At 48.3% G+C, this 26,152-nt stretch overlaps 1 protein-coding gene and 1 pseudogene across 5 annotated transcripts in view; both read right to left on the bottom strand.

The window, feature by feature from the left end:
* Positions 1-26,152, bottom strand: part of Chd9 (chromodomain helicase DNA binding protein 9) — a 219,135-nt gene that overhangs the window by 181,403 nt on the left and 11,580 nt on the right. For all 5 annotated transcript variants that reach the window (XM_050143929.1, XM_050143928.1, XM_050143923.1 and 2 more), the window contains exon 2: positions 15,312-15,440. The gene's annotated coding sequence lies outside the window, so the exon portion shown is untranslated. The remainder of the gene's footprint in view (positions 1-15,311; positions 15,441-26,152) is intronic.
* Positions 16,099-17,771, bottom strand: LOC126502725 (60S ribosomal protein L18a-like; annotated as a pseudogene).

Raw genomic sequence — 26,152 nt, 5'->3', positions numbered from 1 at the left:
CACCTGCCGTGAACTAAACTGGACACAACAACAGTAAGCCTCTTCTGAGCCTTGCCTGCCTTCCCACCCTCCAGGACTCCAGACACATGACCAGGCTTGAACCCCTACTGCCTCCGTGATAGGCCTGTCCCCGCTGCAATGAACGGACAGGCAGAAGGATTAGTAACATACTACAGTCATTTGTGTTCACTGCTTTGGCTCCCACAATGAGGGGTTTTTCTCCAAACACACTTTCCATCCTTGACTCCTTGTGTATGGCAATGGAACGGTTTCTCTGATTGGAGAACTTGGGGAGCCTCTGGTTGGTCTCCTCGGCACCACCTTTCTCCCAGGCTCAATCAAGAAGCCAATTCTGCTCTCACAGTGTGCTCCCTTCTCCACGCTAGAGGAGTGGAAGTTAAGGTCGACTTTGGCTCACTGCCATGTCTCTGTCATCTTTATGTGTTCAGAACCTAAATACAGAAGAGGGATGCTTTTTTTTTTTTTTTTTTTTTGAAAGATTAGTTAGAGATTTCAAGCACGCTTAGGGGGATGTTTAAGCCCTGTGCAAACCACCTCCATCTGACCCCCTATCTTCTCTCTATATCCTGGTGAGGGATGCTCTTGGCTTCAGGACCAGGTTCTCTTGGACGAAGGCAGAAGGCAAGACTGACTCCTCCAGCTTTGTTGTTGTTGTTGTTCTCCTTATGAGCTTGTGATCCTCTTGCTTCCCCCTCAAGAATCCACCTAGGCCTACTAGTGCACACCACCATACCCCAGCCTGTTTGCTCGTTTTCTTTGGCATGTCCCTCCTCCACCCCATAAGGAAAACCAAGTTTTGTACTCAGCTACTTGGAATAAAAGGAGCCAGTCAGGAGAGAGTGTTTCTGGAGTGATAGTGTCCTGCCTAGACGCCACCTGCCAGGGCATCAACAATGGGTCCTTGATATGACCGACTGTTACCGCCCCAGACTGTTTACTCAGGAAACACACCCTGGCAGCTCACCTACACCCAGCGTCAGACCTTGTACAGCCCATCAGATCTGCAGAGAATCCTGGACCCGCTGTAGCTCTGGCTGAATGCTGGCAAAGTCCTCTGTGCAACAGCTTTTGGGCTACGAGTTCCCGCCCTCCCTTGCAAAGTGGCAAGACAGGGCTGGCTGGTGGGCTGATGGTTCAGAGGCTCAGAGCACTGCAGGACTCTAAGTACCAAATAGAGGAAGACCTGCCTGAGCAACCACCAAAGCTCAGCACCAGGTCTGGAGGAGGGGAGGGATTTCCAGGGGCAATTGTATGATAATGCGTGTTTGTAATTAATTGTTTAATCCACTGATGGATTGATTCAAAATTTGAACAGACTTGATAGTCACTGAAAAAAAAAACGAAGAAAGAGTAGTAGCCTACAGGTGTGCACCATCATACTCCAGCTTGTGTGCTTGTTTTGTTTGGCATGGCCCTCCCCCACACGAGATACCTTACTGTAGGGAGGATATTGAACTATGGGAGGTGGTACTAGCTGGAAGAAGAGGTCACAGGAATGTGCCTTTGAAAGTTCTGTCTTAGCGTTGCCCCCTTCCTATCTGCCTACTTTCTGGTCTCCAATGAAATGAGCCGTCTCCTTTAGCTTGATAGTCAGGCCCATAGCAATGGAGCCAGCTGCCTATGAACTATAACCTATGGAACTATGAACAAAATAATGTTTCCGGGACTCAGGGGTAGATCTCAGTGGTAGAGCTCTTACCTACTACATGCGAGGCCCTAGGTTCAATCCATCCGCAGGACCAAAAGACAAAGACAAGTAATAAAAACACCCGTCTTTTCAGCTGTTTGGGCCAGGCACCTGTTGTTACAGCAATAGAAATGCGACTAACCACAAGCTGGGCTCCATGGCACCTCCAAACCCCACCGCTGGAGAAGGCGAGGGTAGGAGGATGAGCCCCAGGCCAACCAGAGCGACATAGCTTTGAAAAACAAAGAACGTGGACCAGCAACTAGCCAGGGACAAGTGAAGAGAAGCAGTGTCCCAGGAGGTGCCACCAGGCATCTGCAGTAGCATCTTCACCTTGGCCAACTATACCCATCCAGTGGCATTTTGATAGCTGTCAATAGTAACGGAATGCCATACAGTAGGCAATTTATAAACAATAGAATTATTTATCTGTTTGTTTGTTTGTCTCCTGGTTCTGCAGGATGAAAAGTCTAAGAATAAGGTTCTAGAAGAGCCTCTGTTTGTGTTGTCGGAAGATCACTCATGGATAGATAAACCAGTTACTTTCTCTCTCTCTCTCTCTCTCTCTCTCTCTCTCTCTCTCTCTCTTTCTCTCTCTCTCCCCCCTGTCTTTCCTTTCTCCCTCCTTCCTTCCTTCATTTCATTCTTTTTTTTTTTTTTTGAGACAGGGTCTCAATGTATAGCCCTGGCTGCTCTAGGGCTTGCTAGGTATGCTATATAGACCATGGTAGCCTTGAACTTACAGGTATCCACCCGCCTCTGCCTCCTAAGTGCTAAAATTAAAGGTGTCATCATGCTCAGACCCTACTCCCCCATAACTAACCCAGTCCCTTGATAAACCCTTAGGAGGACAGAGCCCTTATGACCTAATCACCTCTCAAAAGTGTTACAGTGGCAATTCAATGCCCACACATAGAAGCTGCATATGTAGTCACTGGCAATGAGTTTGCCCACCACTAAAGAAGCCCCAAGTTTCATTCCCAGCACCCCCCAAAAAAATTAAAGATGGGTTTTAAACATTCAAACCATAACCTATCTCTACACCCACCTCCCCTGTATGAGCTACCCTCCCTCAGTCTCTCAGCGCAGAAAGATCCAGCAATCCCAGACAACATTAAGAGGGTTTCATTTTAGTTGGCCACCAGGAAGGCCATGGGACCCAGGGATGGTCAATGGGCCTTTTTCTGGGTCTCTGGGCAAAGAAAAACATTGTATCTAAAATCTGAAAGGATACATGTACGAGAACTGATACACTGATGCTGCATTCTTGTTACAGTTGCCCACGATTAAATTTAGTAAACAAAACTATAAGAATTCATGTTCTATGTAAATGTCTGAATCCTGAATCCATCCATGGGGGGGTTGTTTTGTTTTGAATAGAATCCAATATCTCATGTACACCAAGGAAGTAGTCCACCAATATGATTTTTTTTTTAAGACAGGGTCTTTCTATGTATTGCTAGCTGTCGTGGAAATCACTGTGTAGACCAGGGAGGCCATTTCTGCCTGTCTCTGCCTCTTGAGTGCTGGGATTAAAGGTGCCCACCTCTAGGTCCCCCTGCTTAAAAATGAGCTCCTGAAGCCAGGCCATGGTAGCATATGCCTTTAACCCCGGACCTCAGGAGGCAGCAGCAGGCGGATCTCTGTGAGTTTAGGGCCAGCTCGGTCTACAGAGTGAGTCCTGGGACACGCAAAGCAATTACATAAACAAACCCTACTAAAAAATTTTTTTAAAAAAGGCAGATGAGCTCCTGAACTGACATTTTGCTCAAAGACATTTTGTGTTGAATTTTTCTGTCACTTGCTACCAAAAGAAACCTGTTAGTTACCACACTAGTCCTTTATTTTTTTTATTATATTTTTGGAAGCTCAAAGACAATTTTATTAGTGTTAAAATCCTGAGGGCAGGCCAGTCATGAACCTCAGCAGCTGCCCAGAGGAGGAGGATGGAAACTTATTTATATCATAGAATATGGAGAAATTGAGTAGGTACCCAATTAGAAGCTTCCCTACCCTTCATGGTGCCGGGAGGAGGTAAAATGTAACCAGTATCACCCTGCTACAAACCCTGTGACCTTCAACAGCAATCTGCCCGCAAGATATACTGGTGCTACACTGGCACAGATGCTATGGTAGGAACCAGCCACTTCTGGATTAGATTGACGGCCCGCTCCCCGTCAGGGAACCCCTACCTGGCACTGCTAAAGTGGCCAGGAACCTGAGACCACACAAGCCATGGGACCTGGGGAAAACTTGCTACTATTAGTCTGCTTAAAAAACATAGCAATAAAATGACTCCTAATGACATATTATTGTACTGCACAGATGATCATCTTAACCCTCATCAGAGAGGCCTCTTTTTGATTTTTGGGACAAGGTCTCATGTAGCCCATGCTGGCCTCAAACTTGCTATGTAGCTGAGGCTAGCCTTAAGCTCATGACCTTCCCTCCTCTCCTTCTAAGTGCTGGAATTATAGGTGCATATCACCGTGTTTGGCTACTGTATACACCATTCAACAACTAGAACTTATAGAAACGCAGCCACAGAGAAGATACGTTATGTAGTGGAGATAGGATTTGAATTGATCTTCTAGTCCCTGAAGCCTGCATTCTGCCTACTGCTTAAGGACTTAGGAGAAACCCGAGTCTCCTACTCAGCTCAACCTCTCACTTTAGTCAATGGGATTCTACTCACTTGGAGGGGAGAGTCCTGATTCCCTGCAGCCAGAAGCTGAGTAAAGAGTCCAGCTATTCTCAGTACCATGTACCCTTTCTTGGAGAAGGACCTCCATCAATTCATATAAGGTTTATTCTTGATGTCAAGGGCTTGGAGGTCTGTAAATGGCTCAGCACCTCCTGTTCCTTCAGGGAGACACTTCAGTGTGTGCACGGCAGAGCATTGCTTCCTTCTTAGAAGGTAAGGGGGGCTGATAAGATACAAGCACTACTCAGGCCTCTCCGGGCTGACATCCTGGGCTACTGTGGGTCATGACAGTCCTGTAGCAAGGAGTTACGGTACCAGGTACAGGAGATATGTCACTGTGTAAGAAGGAAAAGATACAAAAAGGGATACTCAAGAACTGAGTGGATTTCAACCGACTGGGGATGCAACTCAGTCTTATGATTTTTGAAAATGGGATAAAAACACGGGGTGGTTATGGCGCATGCCTTTAACCCCAGCACTCACGAGGCAGAGGCAGGTGGATCTCTGAGTTCTAGGCCAGCCTGGTCTACAGAGCGAGTTCCAGGATGGCCTGGTCTACATGGAAAAACCCTGTCTCAAAAACAAAACAAAACGGGACAGGCAACAGTAGAATATTAGGGAACTGCTTCAAAACAACCTAGAAACAAAGAAAGTGGGGGAGACACTGATGAACCAGAACTGGACATGGGCTAATAACTGGAGAAGCTATATTATGATAACGAAAATTTTAAAATATTTATTTGGAGGTGTCTGTGTGTTTATATGTGTGACTGTGCAGGTCAGAGGACACCCCTTTTCGGGATCGGTTGTCTCCCTTCCACCATGTGAGTTCTGGGGACTAAATTAAGGAGTCAGGTTTGGTGGCAAGGGCCTTTTACCAGGTGCACCATCTCACTGGCCCTATAGCAGAATTTAAAGTGTACCAAATAATTTAACTTTGCTTTTGTTCTTCAGGACAGGGTTTCTCTGTGTAGCTCTGGCCGCGCTGGAACTCACTCTGTAGACCAGGCTAGCCTTGAACTCAGAGATCTGCCAGTCTCTGCCTTCGGAGTCCTGGAAGTAAAGGCGTTTACCACCGTCACCCTGCCCAAAATAATTAAATTTTAAAAATATATTTACTTACGTATTTGGATGTTTTGTTTACATGTATCTCTCTCTCTCTCTTTTTTTTTTTTTTTTTTTTTTTTTTTTTTTTTTTTTTNTTTTGGTTTGTTTTTCGAGACAGGGTTTCTCTGTGGTTTTGGAGCCTGTCCTGGAACTAGCTCTTGTAGACCAGGCTGGTCTCGAACTCACAAAGATCCGCCTGCCTCTGCCTCCCAAGTGCTGGGATTAAAGGCGTGTGCCATCACCGCCCAGCTGTTTACGTGTATCTCTTTTGACACGTGGGTGTCAACAGAGGCCAGAAGGTGTCAGATTATAGAGAGCTGTGAGCCAACACATGGGTGCTAGGAATCAAACCCGAGTCCTCTGGAGGAGCAACCAGGGCTCAGAATCACTGAGCCATCTCTTCAGCTCCTTGATTTAATTTTTGAGATGGAACCTCACTTTGTCACCCAAGCCCTGACTGGCCTCAGTCTCCCAAAAAGTGGCAACTACAGGCTTATGTCACCATGAACTGCTACAGTGAATATTTTCAATGCCATGTTTTGGGCTTCATTTCCTGTAAAGAGCCTCTCACACACATCTTACATACATGCCTCACACGTAATGCAGACACACACGTACTTACTTCAAAGCCAGCAAACCTGAAGCTCTGAGAGGCTAAGTCATTGATGCAACACGGAATTGATCTGAACCTCAGGTTTCCAATGACTGCGTTACAAGGTAAGCTGGAGGTAAGAGGCAACTGAGGCAGCTTCAGAAGCTTGTGGTTGTTACTGACTGTGTCATTCATTACCCAGGGAGCCTGGTCCATTCCACTTCTAAGCCCTGCTCCTAGGCAGCGAGGCCCCTGCATAATTGGTGTGGCACAGACCCCAGCAGGACCCCAGGGAGTCATTGAGTGCACAGTGGAAAGCGCCAGCCACTGATTTCACGTGCTTCTTGGTAGTTAAGAAAATACTGTCTGGCCCAGCAGGCTCTGGACCCTTTCACAGGCATCATGAGAGCTGCTGCCTGAACATCTGGGTCTGATGAAGGGAGACCCACGTGGGCTTCCCTGCCCCCTTTCCCATAACTATTTCCGCACATACCCTTGAAGCTCTGTGCGTGTGGCTGCTCCTTTCTTTCCTTTCCCAAACATATGGATTCCCAGCTCCTATTTCAAACTCCAGTGCTGGGCTGCTGTAAACTCCCCGAAGCTCTCAATTTCCTTTTTCCATTGCTCATTCTTTCCCAAAGTGCATGAAAAAGCCTTCTTTGAGCTCTGCTCCAGCTTCCTTGTTTGTGAGAGAGAGGGGCAGAGAGAGCAGTTTCCAATCACCAAGGTGACTCTCGGGAGAGCACACCTCAACAGCCTGAGAGATGGCGGTGCGTGTGGGGACTCTGAGGTCCTCAGCACAGGAAAACCTTGACTCCCCCAAATCATTCACACTGCAGGAGGCCTGAAGCGCAGCCATCTGCTCCCTCTGGCTGGCTGAAACTTCCCCTTTGAAAAAAATCACTAATGGAAGGAGGTGGGGGGCAAGGCGTGGGCAGGGTTCCCAGAGGGTTACTGCTGAAGTGGGTGTGTCATTTGGGCAGCCAGGGGCAAGCCTTTGCCTGCCTCTTACTCTTACCCTGCGGCCTTCTGCATCTTCGTCTAATGGTAACTTTCCCCTCCAAGAAGACAGAGGCAGTTCCCTGCACTGCAACATCAGAAACTGCAGCAGTGAGGGGGGGATGGAGACAGGATGTACAAGCACCAGGGCCCCTGGGGACAGAAGGGACTCCTCCCAGACAGAGGTCAGGAGGCCTCGGATGCCCTCAGGGATTCAGCAGGCCCTATAGATGTCTGGGGGTGGGGTAGGATAACAGATATAAAAGGCAGAGAGCTGGGGTAGGGACTAGGCACAAAGTGCTTCCAGCAAGGGGCACGGTGTGTAGGTTGGTTTTTGTCAACGAGGCACGGACTCATCTAAGAAGGGAATCTTTTCATTAATTGACTGATTTTTTTTTTAAAGTCAAGGTCTTACTATGTAGCCTTGGCTGGTCTAGAAATCAGCACGTAGACCAGGCTGACCCCATGTAGACAGCCTGCTTCTGTCTCCCCAGCTCTGGAACTGAAAGTGTACAATGTGCCGTGCCGGAGAGACAGTCTTAATTGTGAAAAACACTTCTATCAGACTGCCTGAAAGCAAGTGTGTAGAGAAGGGAGTTTTCTTGATAAAGGACTGATGTGGGAGGGACTAGCTCACAGGATATGGTGCCATCCCTGGGCAAGTGGTCCTGAATGGGCTGAGAAAGCAGGCTGAGCAAGCCATGGGAGGCAAGCCAGTAAGAAGCGTTCCTCCTGCCTCTCGGCTCCTATCTTGAGTCCCCGCCCTGGCTTCCCTCGATACTGGAGTGCGACCTGAGTGTTGTAAGGTGAAATAAACCATGTCCTCCCCAAGTTGCCTTTGGTCTTGGTGTCTATCACAGCTATGGAAGCCTCACACAGGCAGCAACTTCTGTGCCAACAGCTGACAGTCACAAGGGAAGAGTGGGCGCACTCTGCTGCCGGGTCCTCCAAAGCAGGCCAGCGCATGACATCTCCCAGCCGGGGAACAGATCCCGAATGAAGGAGATTCTAAAGGCTGGCATGATGAGCCGGACCAAATCAAATTGTATAGCAGTCTGCGCGCTTTGGAATACCCCACCATTTGTTGGCTGGCCCAGGTGCTGAGTCTGCAGGGCTTCAGGGAGTCAGAGAGTACTAGAGAGAAGAGGCTAGGAGGAAGTCAGAGGAAGCACACTGCAGTGTGAAGAGGTCCTCAGCAGCAAGCTGGGAAGGCTGGACTCCTCACTGGCCCCAGCATGAAATGCTTTTCACACTTCTGTGATTTTTATCACTCAGTGTCTTTGCCAGTGGGTGCCAACCAGTGACACCCCCACTCATCAAAATGCTCTTCCGCTCCCAAGCCAGTTCAGAACACTTCCTTTTAGTAAGAGCAGGAGGCCTCACCAACCTCTGACCGACCACACTGGGGGTGACTTTTAAAGGTCCCTAAGATCTGTCGGCATGCTCAGCTAAGTGATACCTATTCTTGCCTTGCACACCTAAGAAGTGACCAGTAACTGCATATTTAAAGAGATGCTTTCCTGTTTTGGTTTTGCTCTTTTGAGACAGGTTCTTGCTATGCAACCCAGGCTGGTTTTAAACTTGAGATCTTCTAGCCTAGGCTTCCCAGAGTACCAGAATTGCGGGTCTGTACCACAGAAGGACATGGGCTATTTAAAAAAAAAAAAAACAGAATGGCAGGGCGGTGGTGGCACACACCTTGAATCCCAGCACTGGAGAGGGGGGAGGGGCAGAGACAGGCGATCTCTGTAAGTTCGAGGCCACCTGGTCTACAGAGAGAATACCAGGACAGGCTCCAGAAGCTACAGAAAAACCCTGTCTTGAAAAAAAAAAGAAAGAAAGAAAAAGAGAAATGACAAACAAACAAAAACAGTTTCCCATATCTGAGAGAATAAAGAAGGAAACCAAAGCAAAGAGTTTGGAGAATCACAGATGAAACTGTTAGCTGCTGCTGCATCTCCTTTCTCTTCTCCTCCTTTAACAGTGTTTAAGATCAAACTCAGGACCTCATATATGCTGGCCCAACACTCAGGGTTTTTTTTGTTTTGTTTTGTTTTTAAAGTTTAGGTATCTTTATAAACTAATACATCATAAAGTAAGGGTTTTTGTTGTTGTTGATACTTCTGAGACAGGGTCTCACCATGTAACTCTGGTGGGCCTGGAACATACTATGTAGACAGGCTGGCTTCAGAGATCATCCTGCCTCTGCCTCCCTTCCTGAGCGTTGTTATTAAAGGTTTATAAGCCACCGTGCCCACATAGAAGTTTTTGTTTGTTTGTTTTGCTTTTAAATTGGAATGGGGCTAGGATAGAAAGTGCAGAAGAGGGAGAGAGAGAGAAAGAATATTAATGAACACAGGGACGAGGGTGCAGGGGTACACTACGGTGGTCTGAGCAGTGGGAGGAGGACAAGTCGATCCCAAGTAGTGACTGACAGCCTGGCTTACATAAGAAGACCCTAATTTACGGGGGGGGGGGGGGGGGGGGGGGGGGGGGGGGGGGGGGGGGGGGGGGGGGGGGGCAGGGAGTGGCCAGGTAGTTGTGGTGGTGGCACATGCTTGATCCCTGACCCTGAGAGGCAGAGACAGGTAGAGGCAGATCTCTGAGTTCTAGGCCAGCCTAGTCTGGTTTACATAATGAGTTTCAAGCCAAGCCACCCAGGGTTACATAGTTGAGATCCTGTCCCCTTGTCGTCCCTCCTCCCAACCCCTGCCAAAAAAAAAAAAAAAAAAAGAGTCCTAAGAGAATGAGGCAAAACCATATGCCAGGAGGCAAAGGTGAGTTCCTTCCTTATTGGCGTTCCTTTTTGCCTTTTTGCTGCCAGGTAGACAGTCTTAGCTTTGCAATTCTCTGTATGGTAAAGGACGAGAAAGACGAGTGGGAGGAAATGACAAGAGGTGAAGTTTCACAGTACGGGAGAGTGTGTGGCACAAGTGTCTGGTTTTATGCGTAGGTATTACAGTCCTGGTTTGTCTGCAGGCCACTTGGGTAGAAGTGGTGTTTCTCATATTTCAGTAAATGTCCCCTTCATGACTCTGGCCACCCACTGCCCATTTCCCGACTCACTGCTGTAGTCAATGGCTATGTGTTTGAGGAGCACTTTTATTATTCAGCACTATGATCTACAGTGGAACTTGAAGCAGTGGTGGAGCTCAATGGTACATTCACCTGGCATGCATGAGAACTGGGTTTGATCCCTAGCACTGCCAAAATTAAAAAAAAAAAAAAAAAAAAAAAAAAAAAAAAAAAAAAAAAAACTAGGCCTGATGGTTGACAACTATAATTCCAGCTACTCAAGAGGCTAAGGCTAGAGGATCACAAGTTCGTGGCCAGCCTGGGCAACTTAGCGAGACCCTATCTCAAAGTACGAAAAGTAAAAAAGAGGGCTGCACACGTAGCTTTAGAGGTAGCGTGCTGGCCTAACATAAGCAGGGCCGAAGAGCAGTCCCTGGTATGGTGGAAAGGGCGGAGGAAGAAGTTTGTCCTCAGGGGCCCCCAGATTAAAAAGAAGGCTGACAGGCTATGGGGCGCAGCCACTCAGCAGAGCAAGCACTCTGAAAGAGGAAGCAGAGAGGACCCAAGGGAAGCTGGGTCTAAAAGGCAGAAGGGAGGAGCTGGGTTTGCATCCATCTCAGCTGACATCAGAAAGATGAACTGGGATAGGACAGGTAAAAAGGAAGAGGAGCTGATCCGGAAAGGAGACAGCGTTGACAAAGACCCAAGCTCTGCCTGGGGAGGATTTGGGGGAGTTATGGGGTCAAGTTGAGCCAGCATGGGAGTGGCTATCAGCCAGGCTGAGAACATTCTCAGATTCAAATAACTTAGCTAAAAGCATTTTAAAAAGTCTCTGAATCGGGCAGTGGCATGCGATCTTAATCATTACTGTCATGCTAGCACAGAGGAGGCAAGGGAAGGATTGTGAGATCTGCCCCAAAGAAAGACACACAGACACGCGCGCGAACACACACACACACACCAGAGGCGTGTTGTGAAAAACCTTTAATCCCAGCCATTGAGAAGTAGAGGCAGGAGCTCAAAGTCATTCTTGGCTACTTAGTAAGGTCAAGGACAGCAGAAGGCGCAGGAAACCTAGCTACAACCAAACAGAATATCAAAAGCAAGGAGTCTGGAGACAACTGACCAGTAAATTCTCTTTTACAAAGGACAGAGGACTGTCACTCTTTCTGGACACCACACCCTACTAGGGAACACCAATGAGGCTGGCCTGACCCTCCAGCCTTCACTTCCTTAGAATTATAAATACACACCTACCTCATATTATTATTGAGATGAGGTCTCATGTCGATTGCGTTGGGTGGGTTACTCAGTCTAGGGGTTCCCTGCAGACTCCCCAGGGTGATGGTTTCTGTAATGATTTTTAGGGGGGAAATGGCTCATGACAGTCTCAGTAGGCCCAAACTGGCCTCCAACTGGCAAAATAGCAGAAGAGGACCTTGAATGTCTAATCCCCTTGCTTCAATTACCCAGTGGGCTAGGATTACAGGCATACATTACCATGGCATATATATATTTCCCCCCCAAGACAGGGTTTCTCTATGTATCTTTGGAACCTGTCCTGGCACTTACTCATAGACCTGCTTGCCTCTGCTCCCAAGTAAGTGGGATTAAAGGTGTGCACCACTACTGCCCCGTTAAATGTATATATATATTAATTAGAGGAAACTGAAGTCCAAAGAAGTATCCAGGGTTATCAGTTCTTTCATTGCCTGGGCAGGCTTGAACGAGTGCTGTGGTTCCACCAGGGAGGAAAACAAACATTTCCTATTCGGGGAGTCAGCCTTCAACCAATTGAAATTCTCATTCGGATCCCAGAGCCCTTCCCAGCACCCAGAACGGCAGGTAGGCTGTGTCATTTCCAGGGCCTAAGGGGGGTGGGGTGGGGTTGTGCCTTCTTGCTCTACCACCCCCACAGCAAACCACCCGAAGAGCAGAGTAATTGTTATGCAAATGTTCTGTCAAGATGAGGTGCGGAAAGAGACCTTGCAGAGCTCTCCGCTAGAGAGATTCTCAGGTCTCAGGTTTGCTCCCACCTGGACGCCGTTCAAGGCCACTGGGAGCTTTTCTCAGGCCACCTTCACCCCCTGTGAATGCCTTTGCAATCTCACCTTTGGCTCATACCCCTGCTAAGTACCCATGCATACACAAGAAGAATGGAGATAAATGTTTAAAAGCCAAAGGAAGAAGGGGGAGGTGGAGAGAGGGGAAGGGAGACAAACTGGAGAAAGGACACTCGACCAACTTTTACAGCCTACACAACCTTGCTGGGATCCAGCCCTGGCCAAGATCAGAGATGCCTGGCAAACCCCACCCTGACAGATATCCCGGAAAGCTGCCTGGGCGTGGCTGGTGCTTGTCCCCAGAGCCTGGGCAATGTTACTTCCTGGGCAACCACAAGTCACACAGGATGAAAGCCATGACTGAATGTCTGGGGCAGGGTGGGAGGCCTGGCCAGGAGGTGGGGGTGGAGCAGGAGCAAGGGAGGAGGGGCGGAGCCTTGGCTGGTTTTGCACAGACAAATCTCTTTTTTTCCCAGACTGGAAAAAGCTGTTTGGGCTGTGCGCATTTGTAGAGAGTCACGGTATTTACTACGCTTCCTGAATCCACAGATTGCTTTTTGTCATTCAGTCAAACCCAGCTTGTATTTTTCCTGAGGAGAGCTGAACAGCCATTGGGGGATGTTGTGTTCAAAAGCACATCATAAGTGACTCAAAAAGCCCCCCACTCACTTGGACAGCGGGGGTTGGTGGGGTGGCATGCTGTAGAGACAAAGACCCAAGTTTAGACAAACACTGTCTCTCCCTTGGAGGTGCACACAAACTCTATTTTCCCGGCACACACACACACACACACACACACACACACACACACACTATACCAATAACCAGTTCCAATATTTTACATGTCTCTTTCTTATCCACATTGTTAAGGGCATTAGGTGGAGTCAGAAATAATGAGATAGTTAATTTTTGAAAATGCCTTCTTGCCAAAATGTGCCTCCCACAGAACCCTAATAGCAAATGTGAGTATGTGCATTTCCCCATGCCAACCAATTCTCCAACACTAACTATCCCTACAGTGCAATTCAATTCTAGTGCTGACTACCTCGAGTTGGTATAAGAGCCCACAGGTGAAAGGCTCAGTCCCAAAGACTACCTATATACTTCAGAAACTTCTTACAGGCCCTGGACTGGCGGTCCTCAGAGAACGGTGTCCGAGGCCAAATCTACAGCAAGATACTGTCTCAAGAAGACAAAGAGAGGGCTGGAGAATTGGCTTAGCAGTTAAGAACACTTGTTGCTCCTGCAGAGGACCCGAGTTCGAGTCCCAGTACCCACTTGATGGTTTGCAACCATCTGTAACTCCAATCCCAGGGAATCTAACGCCCTCTTCTTGGGCACCGGTTCATATGCAATCAGGCAGGCAAAACACTATAATACAAAACGCATATATAATATATCTAAGAAGTATTTTTTAAGAAGAAAAACAAAGAGAAATAGATGTACTCCAAGTGCCCATCTAGAAACGAATAGGTAAGCTGAGTTTATACAACACCTCTAACATGGCACAGGGCTTGCATGAGGGTACAGTCCTGAAATCCTAGCACTTGCAAAGCAGAGATAGGCACACTTGAGGCTAGCCTGGTCCGTGCAGCAATCCTGTCTCTAAAGAGATAAATAATGCCAGGTGTGCTAGTGCATGTATTTAATCCCAGCAGTCAAGAAGCAGAGTCAGGCCGATCTCTGTGAGTTCAAAGCCAGCCAAGTCTACAAAGCAAGTTCCAGGACAGCCTGGGCTACACAGAGAAACCCTGTGATAAACTGGCCTTCCTTTATCTAAGGCCTGAAAAGCCATTTTTATAGTGAAGACAAACTAGGTTCATTGCTGTTTATGATTGGGCTATGCCCTACCTGTAACCTTAACTACAAATGGTTCTCTACTGCCTGTTCCAGGAAACAGCAAGCATGTCTTTGTTTCAGAAAGCTGTTATGACCATCTTACAAACCCAACCTTTGTTTCAAAAGTTGATTATAACCGCCTGTTGTTATGACTACCCTGCCATGGCCACCTTGTTATGTTCTGCTTCTGTAAGACTGCCTATTCGCCTGCCAAATCCCCCATTTGGAGACCCCTCCCTTACCCCCGAGCAATCCATTGATGACCTCCTGAACCCCACCTTAAGGGGAGACAGCCATGTACACAATAAAAAAACACTTGCTTTACTTAATTTGGCCATGATTATTAGGGTCAGTTAACACCTGTCTGGGAAAAACAAAACAACCAAAAACCAAACGAAACCAAACCAAAAAATAGACAAATATCCTTCAAGTTGGCTGTTTGGCTAAACACACTTCTGGAACACAGGGAAACACTGTACTTGTGTTTGCCAATTTGTTATAAAGGACAAAAGTCAGCAAGAGCCAAATGAAAGGGATACACCGGATAAGTGGGCAGTGAACAGGGCCTTGCCTTTCTCTGGGCCAGCCAGCTGCCAGCGCCCTGTTTCATTTACTCCCTTGTTCCCTAACTCTCTTCCTTGTAGACTGTCCACAGGGCTGACTTATCAGAGAGAGCAGGCCAAGTCCTCCAGAAAGTTCTAAACCTTGTGTCCAGACTGGCTTACAAAATAAGGCCTTGACTCAAAACACAAAAAGAAACAAAAGCAAGGTTGATGCAGCAGGTGGTGGTGGCGCACGCCTTTAATCCCAGCCCTAAGGAGGCAGAGGCAGGTGGATCTCTGCGTTGGAGGCCAGCCTGGTCTACAGAGTGTGTTCAAGGACAGTCAGAGCCGTGTAAAGACCTCTCAAAATTACAATACAAGAAGTAAAAAGCCAGCCACAGTGACTCCTGACTGTAACAACCTTGGCACTCTAGAAACCAGGTGGGAGGAATGCTACAACCTGAGGGCAACCCGGTCCGCATGGCGGGCGCTAGGCCAGCCAAAGAAAAAGACAGATTAAAAAAAAAAGAGAGAGCAAGCAGGAGCGTGAACAGGAGACGTGTCATAGCTTTCCTTTCTGAAGTAGAAAGGCAGGGATAGGAAATGTGTTTCGGTTGCCATGGAAATGGGAATGGGAGTTGGTTGGGACTTGCAGTAGCTGCAGCTGGGGTGGAGCAAGCAGCCTGGGAGCTGGCCCTGTGGCAGAGGGGGCTTCCAGCTGCGGATAAGACAGCAGGCTTACCTGGAAGGAGGAGGTAGGAAAGGAGACAGCCGCTGTCTCAGACCCTGGAGCTCATGAATTCTGCAGGCATTAGGAGTGGCAGCACAGAACAGGCTGTGCGCCTTGGTGCTATATAAGTATCCCACAGGCCTGGAAAGCAAAATAAACCCAGGGCTCGGAAAAGAACTGAAAGTGTGTCTGCTGTCACAAAGCCCCAGACCGGAGAGTGACAGAGGATGCCTCCCGGGTATGGGGGCTGGCGGCACTCTGTCCCCAGCAGTCTTCAGACAGAGCTGTGTGTGGCAGAGGGCACCAGGTTTGCTCCTTCCTCTGCTCTCTGCTATTCCTGTGGCGGGTGGGAGGGCTCTACCGTGCTGGGTTCTAGGGGCTTCTCTAGGACTTACAGCTCTGACTGCTCCCGATAGCCTGTGCTGGGAAGACGTTTTAGCTTCTGCAATCCCTTTGCTGGTCTACCCGAGGCAATATTTGCTATCCATTCCTATCCCAGAAAGGGAAAACTCCCCGCTGTTTCTTGTAATCTGAGCTAGGGGGGTGGTGGTTGGGATGATTTAAGGTGTAAAGGGAGCCGGGCGATGGTGGCGCAGGCCTTTAATCCCAGCACTCGGGAGATCTCTGTGAGTTCGAGACCAGCCTGGTCTACAGAGCTAGTGCCAGGACAGGCTCCAAAGCCACAGAGAAACCCTGTGTCCAAAAACCAAAAAAAAGAAAGAAAAAAAAAAAAAANAAAAAAAAAAAAAAAAAAAAAGATGTAAAGGGACTCAAGCTTGGATCTCTCTCTCTCTCTCTCTCTCTCTCTCTCTCTCTCTCTCTCTCTCTCTCTCCCTTTCTCTCTTAGACAGAAATTGAGATGGCTCAAAGTGCCTGAGGACTTGAGTTCAATCCCCAGACTCACGTGATGGAAGAAGGGAAGAGTCTCCTGCGGATTGTCCTGTGGTCTCCATTCACTCCTACACAATACCACCTCCCCACCCCCCCAAAATGAATACACGTTTTTAAAAAGAGAAGAAGAAAGTAGCTGGGGAGTCCGGGGTGTGAGTAGTGGAAGAACACTTGCCTAGCATTCCTAAGGCCCAGGGTTTCATACCCAGCACTGAGGGAGAAAGGAGAGAGAGAAAGAGAGACAGACAGACAGACAGAGGGAAGGAGGGAGAATAAATATGAATGAGAATTGATTTACTGGGGCTGGAGAGATGGCTCAGTGGTTAAGAGCATTGCCTGCTCTTCCAAAGGTCCTGAGTTCAATTCCCAGCAACCACATGGTGGCTCACAAAACCATCTGTCATAAGGTTTGGTGCCCTCTTCTGGCCTTCAGGCATACATGCAGAAAGAATATTGTATACATAATAAACAAACAAACAAATAAATAAATTGAAAAAAAGAGAATTGATTTACTATGTAGGCAGGCTAGTCCTGAACTCAGGCTTCAAAAGGTCCTAATCTCCTAAGTAGTTGGACATCATATATTAGAGCCATTTAACCCAATTTTTCCTTCCTTCCTTCTTTTCTTCCTTCTCTCTTTCCTCCTCCTCCTCCTCCTCTTCTTCTTTGACTCTCTGGGGGTGTCTCTGGGTCTAGAAGAAACTGTTGAGTCTCTTGGTAGGGAAGCAAGACTTGTGTTGGAGTTGCAACAGCTGTCAGGCAACAGGAACTTGATCTTGGTGTCGTGGAACGGCTTGATGGCCAAGCAGGCAGTACTTGCCTTCTTCAGTCTCTTCCACCTTCATGATCTGGATGGAGCATGGGCACGGTGCCGGGCACCCATGTCTCGGTAGCACTGTGTGATGGTGCCAGTCATGGTCAGGTCCGGGTACTCACAGTACACATTGTGTGTGCCACTGAGGGCGTCACAGCGTAGCCAGATGCCGAACTTCTCTGCACACAGCAGCAGCTTCTCAAACTCCTGCCCGCAGTCCACCGTCTCCCCTAACGACTTCTTCATCTTCTCCAGTGGTGACAGGAAGTACCAGAAGCAGGACTTGGCTACCACATGGTTGAGTGCAAAGAGACACATTTGGCACCGTGGTGGTTTGTGGCACTTTCGGAGTGGGAAGGCAGCACCTCACACCACCTGTACTCTTGCTTAAGCGTGTCCAAGCCTTCATGGAGCTCCAGCTGCATTTGCTGTCCCACAAAAGGAAGGGACCCATTTCTTCAAGGTTACCTGGCAACCTGGCATCCTCTCTTCTCTTAGTCTCTGTGTGCATATAGACACATACACCTGCAAACTCTATTGTGGGTATATCACACATATGTACCCCCCTACCCAAATTAGGAAGAAATGGAAAGACCCCTATGTTCCAGACATTGAAGACTTAATACTGAGTCTCATAAAGATAACAAGCATAGTGGGCGGTGGTGGCTCACACCTTTAATCCCAGCACTCCAGAGGCAGAGGAGGGTGAATCTTTGTGAGTTTGAAGCTAATCTGGTCTACCTAGTGAATTCCAGGACAGGCTCCAAAAGCCAAAAGCTACACCGAGAAATCCTGTCTGGAAAAACCAAAAACCCCAAACAAACAAAAATAACAAGCATAATGTTTTGCTTTGATGCAGTTCTAACGATCCAGTCACAGTAGTCAGGAAAATGTGGTAGTCTTGTAGACCAGTAGAGAAGGAGAGCAACCTAGAAACCAACCCTTGCAAGTTTAGTTAAACGATTTCAGCACGACACCAGAGCTCCCAGGAAAGGAAAGTCTCTTAACAAGTGACCTGGGAAACTAGACATTCACACACCAAAGACTGCCTCTGGGACTGCCAATCACACACAGAAAGGAGCTCAGACGTGCTGAAGGCCTGAATCTTAGAGTGGAAACTAAGCCTTTCAGAGGAGAATGAGGAGAATGAGGAGAGGCTTTACGGCATGACATTGATGATGGGTTTTTAGACACACCACCGGAAGTACAAGCAGGAGGAGAAGAGAGAGATGCACTAATGCTTCACCACCACCACCACCAAAGACAATTTAAGCCAGGTGTGGTGGCACAAACATTTAAGCCCAGCACTCAGCAGAGGCAGGCAGATCTGTGAGTTCAAGGCCAGTCTGAACTCAAGGCCAGAGTGAGTTTCAGAAGCTCCAGGGCTACACAGAGAAACCCTGCCTCGTAAATAAATAAACAAACACATAAATACATAAAAATAAAAGCTTCTGTGTTAGCTGTGGGTGCACAGTTGTAATCTTAGCGCCTGGAAAGCCGAGGAAGGAAGACAGCTGAAAGTCTGAAGCTAGCCTGGGCTACATAGTGAGTCCCAGGCAGGCCATCAATGGCTTCAGAATAAGACAATCTCAAAATAAATAAAAATAACCAAACGCGACAAATAACAAACTTGTATATTTCAAATAACAGGAAGAATTGAAAAGGCGGCTCTAGGATGTGGGTTCAACTAACTGACAAGGACCCAATAACCCAGAATTAGGACAGAATTACAAACCGACCACAAAACACCCATCCTCATTAAAAGATGGGCAAATGAAGCTGAGGAGATAGCTCCCTTGGGTTAAGTTCTTGCTCTGTACACAGGGGGACTCCACCTGAGTTTGAATCCCTAAGACCGGTGTAAAAAGCTGGGCTGGTAGCCGGGCCATGGTGGTGTATGCCTTTAATCCTAGCACTCCTGGGAGGCAGAGGCTGGTGAATTTCTATGAGTTCAAGGCCAGCCTGGTCTACAAGAGCTAGTTCCAGGACAGCTAGGTCTGTTACGTAGGGAAACCCTGTCTCTTAAAAAAAAAAAAAAAAAAAAACCAGCTGGGCTGGCATTTACCCAAGCATACATAGCCAGCTCGGGAGGACTGGGGGGCAGGGGTGGAGACAGAAAGAGCCCTGGGGCTCACGGGCCAGCGAATCTAGCCAATTGGTGAGCTCCAGGGCCAGTGAGAGACATTGTCTCAAAAAATAACCTGGAAGGCTGTAAAGATTGCTCAACAATTAAAAACCGCTGCTTATAGCTCTTGCAGAGAACCCAGGTTGAATTCCCAGCATCCATGGTGACTCTAACCACATGCAACTCTTAACTCTGGGAAATCTGGTACACATATATACCTGCATACACATAAAATCAATAAATCAAAAAAAGAAAAAGAAAAAAATTGAGGAGGATTGGACAAAATATTGAAGTCCACCTCTAGCCTCATATGCATACACCACACACATACATACGCATACACATGCATGCACCCACATGCCACATACCACGTACGTACACACACGCATGCATGCACCTAACACACCACACACATACCGTAAAACAGGAGCAAAGGACTTGAACGGCTACGTCTTCAAATGAGAACTAAGTACCTGAAAAGCACGCTCAGCGCCAGCAGCCGTGTGGTGGCACTGTGTGACACCTGTAACCATACCACTGAGAGGAGACCCTCTCTCAAAACACCAAAGGAAAAGAGATGCTCAGCATCACTAATCCACGAACTGTTAATTAGAAAAACAATACAGCTGCCAACAGGTAGGAACATGGCTCTGACACAGAACACACACCTTGTACAGAGGACTCCCTAGGCTCAGGCCCAATAACCACCTCAACAGAACTAAAGTGGTAAATTGTGTGACTTGTATTATTTTTACCACCAGAAAACTCACAGCTACACGGAGACTAATGGAAGTGATGCAGGGTCTTTGGCTCGTCAAAGCTCACCACAGGTGCCCAGCCCACAAGTTTGCACCAGGAGGTCAGTGACAGAATGCAGGAGGGAGAGAGAGAGATGAGAGCGGGGCCTTGCTCAGAAGGGAGGCTGCCAGCCCTGGCTGTCACGGGGTCTGAGGTGGTAAATGCTGCTTGGCTCTGGAGCAGTGTCACGGCAGCTGTGGTGGTTCTGGTGGGTTTGAGGAGACGGGGACGAACAATGGTATGGATTGGTGGCGGGCCACACCAAGTAGGCAATTTATCTGTCAGAGTGTGATGAGATGAGAGGCAGAAGGTGGGTGAGAAGGCAGGGAGGGAAGGAAGAGGAGGTGACCAGAGAGGTGGTGACTCACTGTCACGAGAGTCTTGTCACCTTAGAAATCTGGAAGGAATCTGCAGGCCAGACTAACACTGGCAACAAGAGATGCTGACATGGGCCGTGCTACGCGCATGGTACTCAAGAGGCTTCAGGGGCAGGTGGCGGTGATGGTTCTGCTCTTTAGCTGAGAAAATCAAGCCTCAAGGGGTTAAGTAACTTGCTCAAGAGCACAGCCAGGCAGCGAGAGTGGATCTGGGGAATGAACCAGCCCTTACAGGGGCTTCAACATCAATACATCTTAAGAAATCTTTCAAAGGGCAGCGATGGTAGAGTACTTTCCTTGCATGCCAGAGACCTGTGTTCAGTCTCCAGAACCACAACAAACAAGTCAGTGTTTGGGCTTGGGACTAGCTAGGATGCTGATTGAAGCCTAGCGCCATCGCCACCACCACAAAAATATGAATGCTGGTTTATAACAAATATATCATACAAGATGTCATTGTTATAACATAGTAATGTAAGACGTTGAAATACGGGAACTCGGAGGTTATATGATAACTCTGGGCTAATGCATCAATTCTGTACATTTAAACTATTTTTAAAAATACATAAATTCTGGACCAGTGAGTAAAGGAGTTTCCTGCCAAGTCTAGTAAAATGAGCTGCATCTCTGGGACCCACATGGTGGAAAGAAGGAGAGAACCAACTCCACAAAGGTATCTTCCAGGGACTGGAGTGATGGCTCACTGGTTAAGAGCTCTTATTGTGGCCTGGCAGTGGTGGCACACACTTTTAATCCCAGCACTTGGGAGGCAGGTAGATCTCTGTGAGTTTGAGGCCAACCTGAGTTCCAGGATAGCCAAGGCTACACAGAGAAACCCTGTCTTGAACCCCCTCCCCTCCCCACAAAAAAGAGCTCTTACTGCTCTTGCAGAGGACCCAGGCTTGTTTCCCAGCACCCACATGGTAGGTTATAACCGGTTCCAAGGGATCAGATGCCTTCTGGCCTCTGTGGGCTCTTGCACAAATGTATTGCACATAAACTCAAATAGGCACACACAATCAATTAATCAATTTTTTAAAAGATAACAAAGCCAGGCATGGTGGCACATGCCATTAATCCCAGCACTCAGGAAGCAAGGACAGGCAGAGCTGTGTGAATGTGAGGATAGGCTGGTCCACACAGTGAATTCCAGGACAGTCAGAGTGACAAGACCCTGTCTCCACAAAAAGGGTAATAAAGTAGTGTGTGTGTGTGCATGTGTGCGCGTGTATATATGCATGTGTGTGCTCTTAAAAACAAGTAAATTTGGGACCGAAGAGATGGTTCAGTAGCTAAGAGCACTTGCTGCTCTCCCAGGGGACCAGAGTGTGACTCTGAGCACGCACCCACACCAGCAAGCTCACAACTACTGTGACTCCAGCTTCGGGGGATCTGACTCTTTTGCACACACCCACAGGCAGACACAGACGCACCTACACATAATTAAAAATGAAAATCAATCCTTGAGACAAACAGACGAAAGGCAAGTCCAGAAGCTGTCCCCGCACAGGTCCGGTGGAGCTGGACTGAAGCCGTGCCCACCTTGCCTGCCGACTGGCAGAGGGCCACAGTCACAGCTAGGAGACTGTGTGCTGGCCCTAATCAGGCTCCCGGAGGTCAGGAACAGTGTGTGCCTCTTCCACCGGACTGGCAGCCTTCTCAGGGTGAGAAGGAAGCTTCCCTTCTTAGACTGGGCCGCCTTTCTTCTCAGAGGGTTGGCGGAGGCTCGGAAGCCCCAGAGCTCCACGTGCCTTTTCTTTTCCTTTTGGGCCGATCAGAGGTTCTCTATGTGAGTTAAGAAGAAGCTGTGCCAGCATGTACTCACTACTCCGCTCTAGTGATGGAAGCCAGGGCTTCAAGCAACTAGACAAGGGCTCTTCCAAGGTGCTACACCCCGACCCTGAGCACCCTCTAAGGTTGGCCGAGGGCCTTCTTGCTTCAAAACAATAGGAATTTGAATTCTCTGTTATGTCTGTCTATCTGGTGTCTTTTTTATTATTCTTTTAAAGCGGGTGTGTGTGGAGACAAACACAGGACAGACAAAACACGCACGAAAGGAGGAGACACAGACACGCGGCTCCCACGTGGGTGCACTTTAATGGGGGGAGGGGGACACGATAAGGGACAGGTGTGCAAGACACGCAAGGGTAAGGGGCAAGAGAGAGCGAGATCTCGTGGAAGCTCGCTTTTTTAACGAGAAGCGCAAGGGTATCTGGGAGAAATGTCCTGCACCTGTGCGCGCGGGCGCGCACAGGTGTCCATAATCCAGGAGGAATCTGGGAGCTGTAGTTTCCAAAAGGAACAACATTTTTATTTTGATACAGGGTCTTTCCCTATACCTGAACAGACTGGCCTGAAACACATGATCCTCAGGCCTCAGCACCCCAAGGGCTGGGAATTTAAGAGAAGACCATCACATGTGGCTAAGAATTGGCATGGCAAAAGCAATATTCAAACCCAGCAAACTAAGAAAGTGTTAGGCCTTGGGGGGCGGGGGGGTTCCATCCTTAGCACCTTAGCACCTTAGAAAAAAAAGATTCTCTGATGTGTCTATGATGTATCAGTTAAGTATTTAAGTGCCATTTCTCCTGGCCACCTCAGTGCTCTCCAGCGGTTCTCGTACACCACTCCTAGGTCACAGCTGAACAAGAGCAGCCATCAACAGTTTAAAACTTCCATGGGCTGGTAAGATGACTCAGGGAAAGCGCTGGCCGTGCAAGTCTAAAGATCTGAGCTTGAGCCCCAGAACCAGAACCAAAAGGTAGCTCACGTCTGGAACCCTAGTCCTGCCGGGAGATGGAGACCAGAAACAGCCTAGAGCGCCCTATCACTGCAACAGAAACCAGAGAGATCCTGTTTCAGCAAACGTGAATGAGAAGAACCAACTCTGCAGAGTTGGCCTCTGACCACTGCCCACACATGTGACCTGCACATGGCTGCACACACGTACACACAGGCTTACTTGCTCACAAACAAATAAATTGAAAATAAAACAAAACAAAAAACCCTCCCAAACCCCCTGCAACGCTGCCATTTCTACAGTAGAACAAAGCACACATCACATTAAACTGTTGCTGCTTCATTTTTTGGAGACTTACGTGGCAAATCTGGTCTGAACTCACTATAGCCAAGGATGACCCTGAACTTGTGATCTTCCCATCACCGCCTCCCAAGAGCTAGAGTTACAGACACGGTTTTATGCAGTCCTGGGGATGGAACCCAGGGCTCTATGCATGCGAGGCAGGCACCGTAAGTAAGAGTTGAGCTCCATCCTCAGCCAGCAGAGTACTTCCCGACTCTACGAAGTTGCCGCTTGGGGTTATACATTTGGTTAAAATGTGTAATTTTCCAGTGGAAGCCACACACACAACATCCATGGTTACTGATCTGCCAAAGTCCTTAAGGACCGGGACAGGATGTGTCTCGGGACAAAGCTGGCCAAGCAAGGCCTGGAAATCAAATCAAGGCTTAACAATGAGAGAAGGGTAAGCAAGCAGGCAGGCTGCATTAATGAAAGTGGTGGAAATCACAGGCAGACAGAAATAACATGGTAGATGCTCGGAGGCAGCGCCAGGGGACTGTTCTCCCAGAGCCTGGCTTGTCTCATGCTGTCCAGGCTAATGGCAGCTCTGGAAACTTCGTTAAGCAACGCAGGCAACTCTGCAGAGGTCTGGCCAGAGCTTCCAGGAAGTTTCTCTTTCTCCTTACCGCCAACCCCCTTATTCTTTTTCCCTGTGTGTTGAATGTGAATGCTCATATGTGTGTACATATATATACAGGAATGCCTGTCTATGCATGTGACTGTGGAGACCAGAGGTCCGCCATGGTTGACTTTTTCCTCCATTGTTCTCCACCTTATTTTTTAATCTTAAAATTTATCATCATCATCATCATCATCATCATCAGGGGGCACATGCCATGGTACCATGTGGAGGTCAGAGGACAGCTTATGGAGTCAGTTCTCTCCTTCCATGCATTACATGGGTTCCAGGGCCTGAATTTAGGTCATCAGGATTGGCCTGGCTGGGTGCCTTTACCTGCTGAGCCACTTCAGACCCTCTTGCTGCCTTATTTACTGAGACAGTGTCCTCAATGAACGTGGAGCGTGAAGCAAGCTGCAGAGATCTGCCCATTTCCATACCCCCCCCCCACGAGAATGTCTGGCTTTTTATATGGGTGTGGGTATCCGAACTCTGATCTCTGTCCTTGCACTGCAGAGACGTGTCTCACGGAGCCACCCACCTCACAAGCCCCTTTAGAAAGCTCTTTTGTTAAGGCTTTTCAGGCTGGTACTCAAGAGTAACAGGAAGGAAATCGGTCTTAAATTGACCAATCATATCTGCCACAGGCCCAGGGATGGGGAATTACACCAGGGGAACTGCAATCTTGGGCTCCTCTTAGAGGACACAAGCATCTGGGGCTCTCCTGGCTATGAAATCGTTTATCTTGCTCACCTTGGTTTGATTCCATGAATACCAATCTTCTAACTAGAGCGCGCCCTGTCATCCGGCTTCCCCGCTGGGGAAGGAATGTGCTGCCTGGTTCACAGAAGGGGGTCAGGCTGTTTTGCAGTTCTCTCTCCCATTGTGATTTAATGTTCCTGGTCTGACTTCTTCCCCAGCCTCTGCTGGTCTGATTATCTCTGACTGCACCAGAGATCCTCCACCCCTGGCTTGCAAAGTTTCTGATTACAAACCTACAGCCCTGTGTGACGTGGACCAGGAGAGGTTTCTCCCACAGAGGTAAACAAGGCTCCCTCTCCTTTCTAAAGGTGACCAGTATGCTGGGGACTGAAACCAGGGCCTTGCCCGTGATAGGCAGGTGTTCTACCACAGAGACCCTCCCCGGTCTTGCTTCCCTTTTGACTTGACTAAGCAGCGAGCCTTCAATACCTCTATCACCCAGCCCAGGATGAGTTGTTGGACAGCTGAAAGAACAAATCAGTAACAAAACCAACACTGTAAGTTTAAGAGAAAATAAGGAAGAAGGAGGCCCTGTGCTTGGGGGAAAGTGCCAATGATGAAGAACAGAACAAACACAGCAGCAAAGATCCAGGAGAACCGGGTGTTCTGTCCCCAAGTGGAAATCAGGACTGGTGTGACAGAACTCAGAGAGGCGCCAGGAGAAAGCACAACAGCCAAGAGGTAGCAGATACAGGGGGACAGGGAAAAAAATGAGGGGCCTGGCCTGCCTGGTGGCACACACATGCAATCCTAGGGCCAGGGTGGTAGGGGCCGGACTGTTACCTCAGGCTCAAAGCCAGTCTGGACTACGCCATGAGAAGAAAAGGGGGCGGCACCAGGGCTCAGCATCCTGCCTTAGAGCCCAGCATGCAAACCCAACACGTGGTGGAAGGGGAGAACCAACTGTCCTCTGGCCACCGCCTGGACCCTGCCATTACCGCCACCACACAATGGTGATGAAAACATTAAAATCAGGGGCTGGAGAGACGGCTCTGTGAGTGGTTAAGAGCACCGGCTGTTCTTCCAGAGGTCTTGAGTCCAGTTCCCAGCAACCACATGGTGGCTCACAACCATCAGTAATGAGATCTGGCGCCCTCTTCTGCCCTAGAGGCAGACATGTAAACAGAATACTGCATATAAAAAAAATCAACAAATCTTAATAAAAAAAATAGAGAGAAAGAATAAAATAAAGCCACAGTGGTGATGCACGCCTTTAATCCCAGCCAGGAGGCAGAGGCAGATGGATCTCGGTGAGGTTGAGATCAGCCTGGTCTACAAAGTTCATTCCAAAGCTTGTTTCAGAACAGTCAAGGCTACACAAAGAAACCCTGTCTTAGAAAAGAAAAAGAAGGAAGGGAGGGAGGGAGGGAGGGAGGGAGGGAGGG

This window comes from Alexandromys fortis, unplaced genomic scaffold, assembly GCF_014885135.2.
Source record: "Alexandromys fortis isolate MF-2015 unplaced genomic scaffold, M_Fortis_MF-2015_v1.1 scaffold_1, whole genome shotgun sequence".
Lineage (NCBI taxonomy): Eukaryota > Metazoa > Chordata > Mammalia > Rodentia > Cricetidae > Alexandromys > Alexandromys fortis.
Note: the sequence above shows the minus strand (reverse complement) of the source record. Positions and strands in the feature narration are given on the sequence as shown.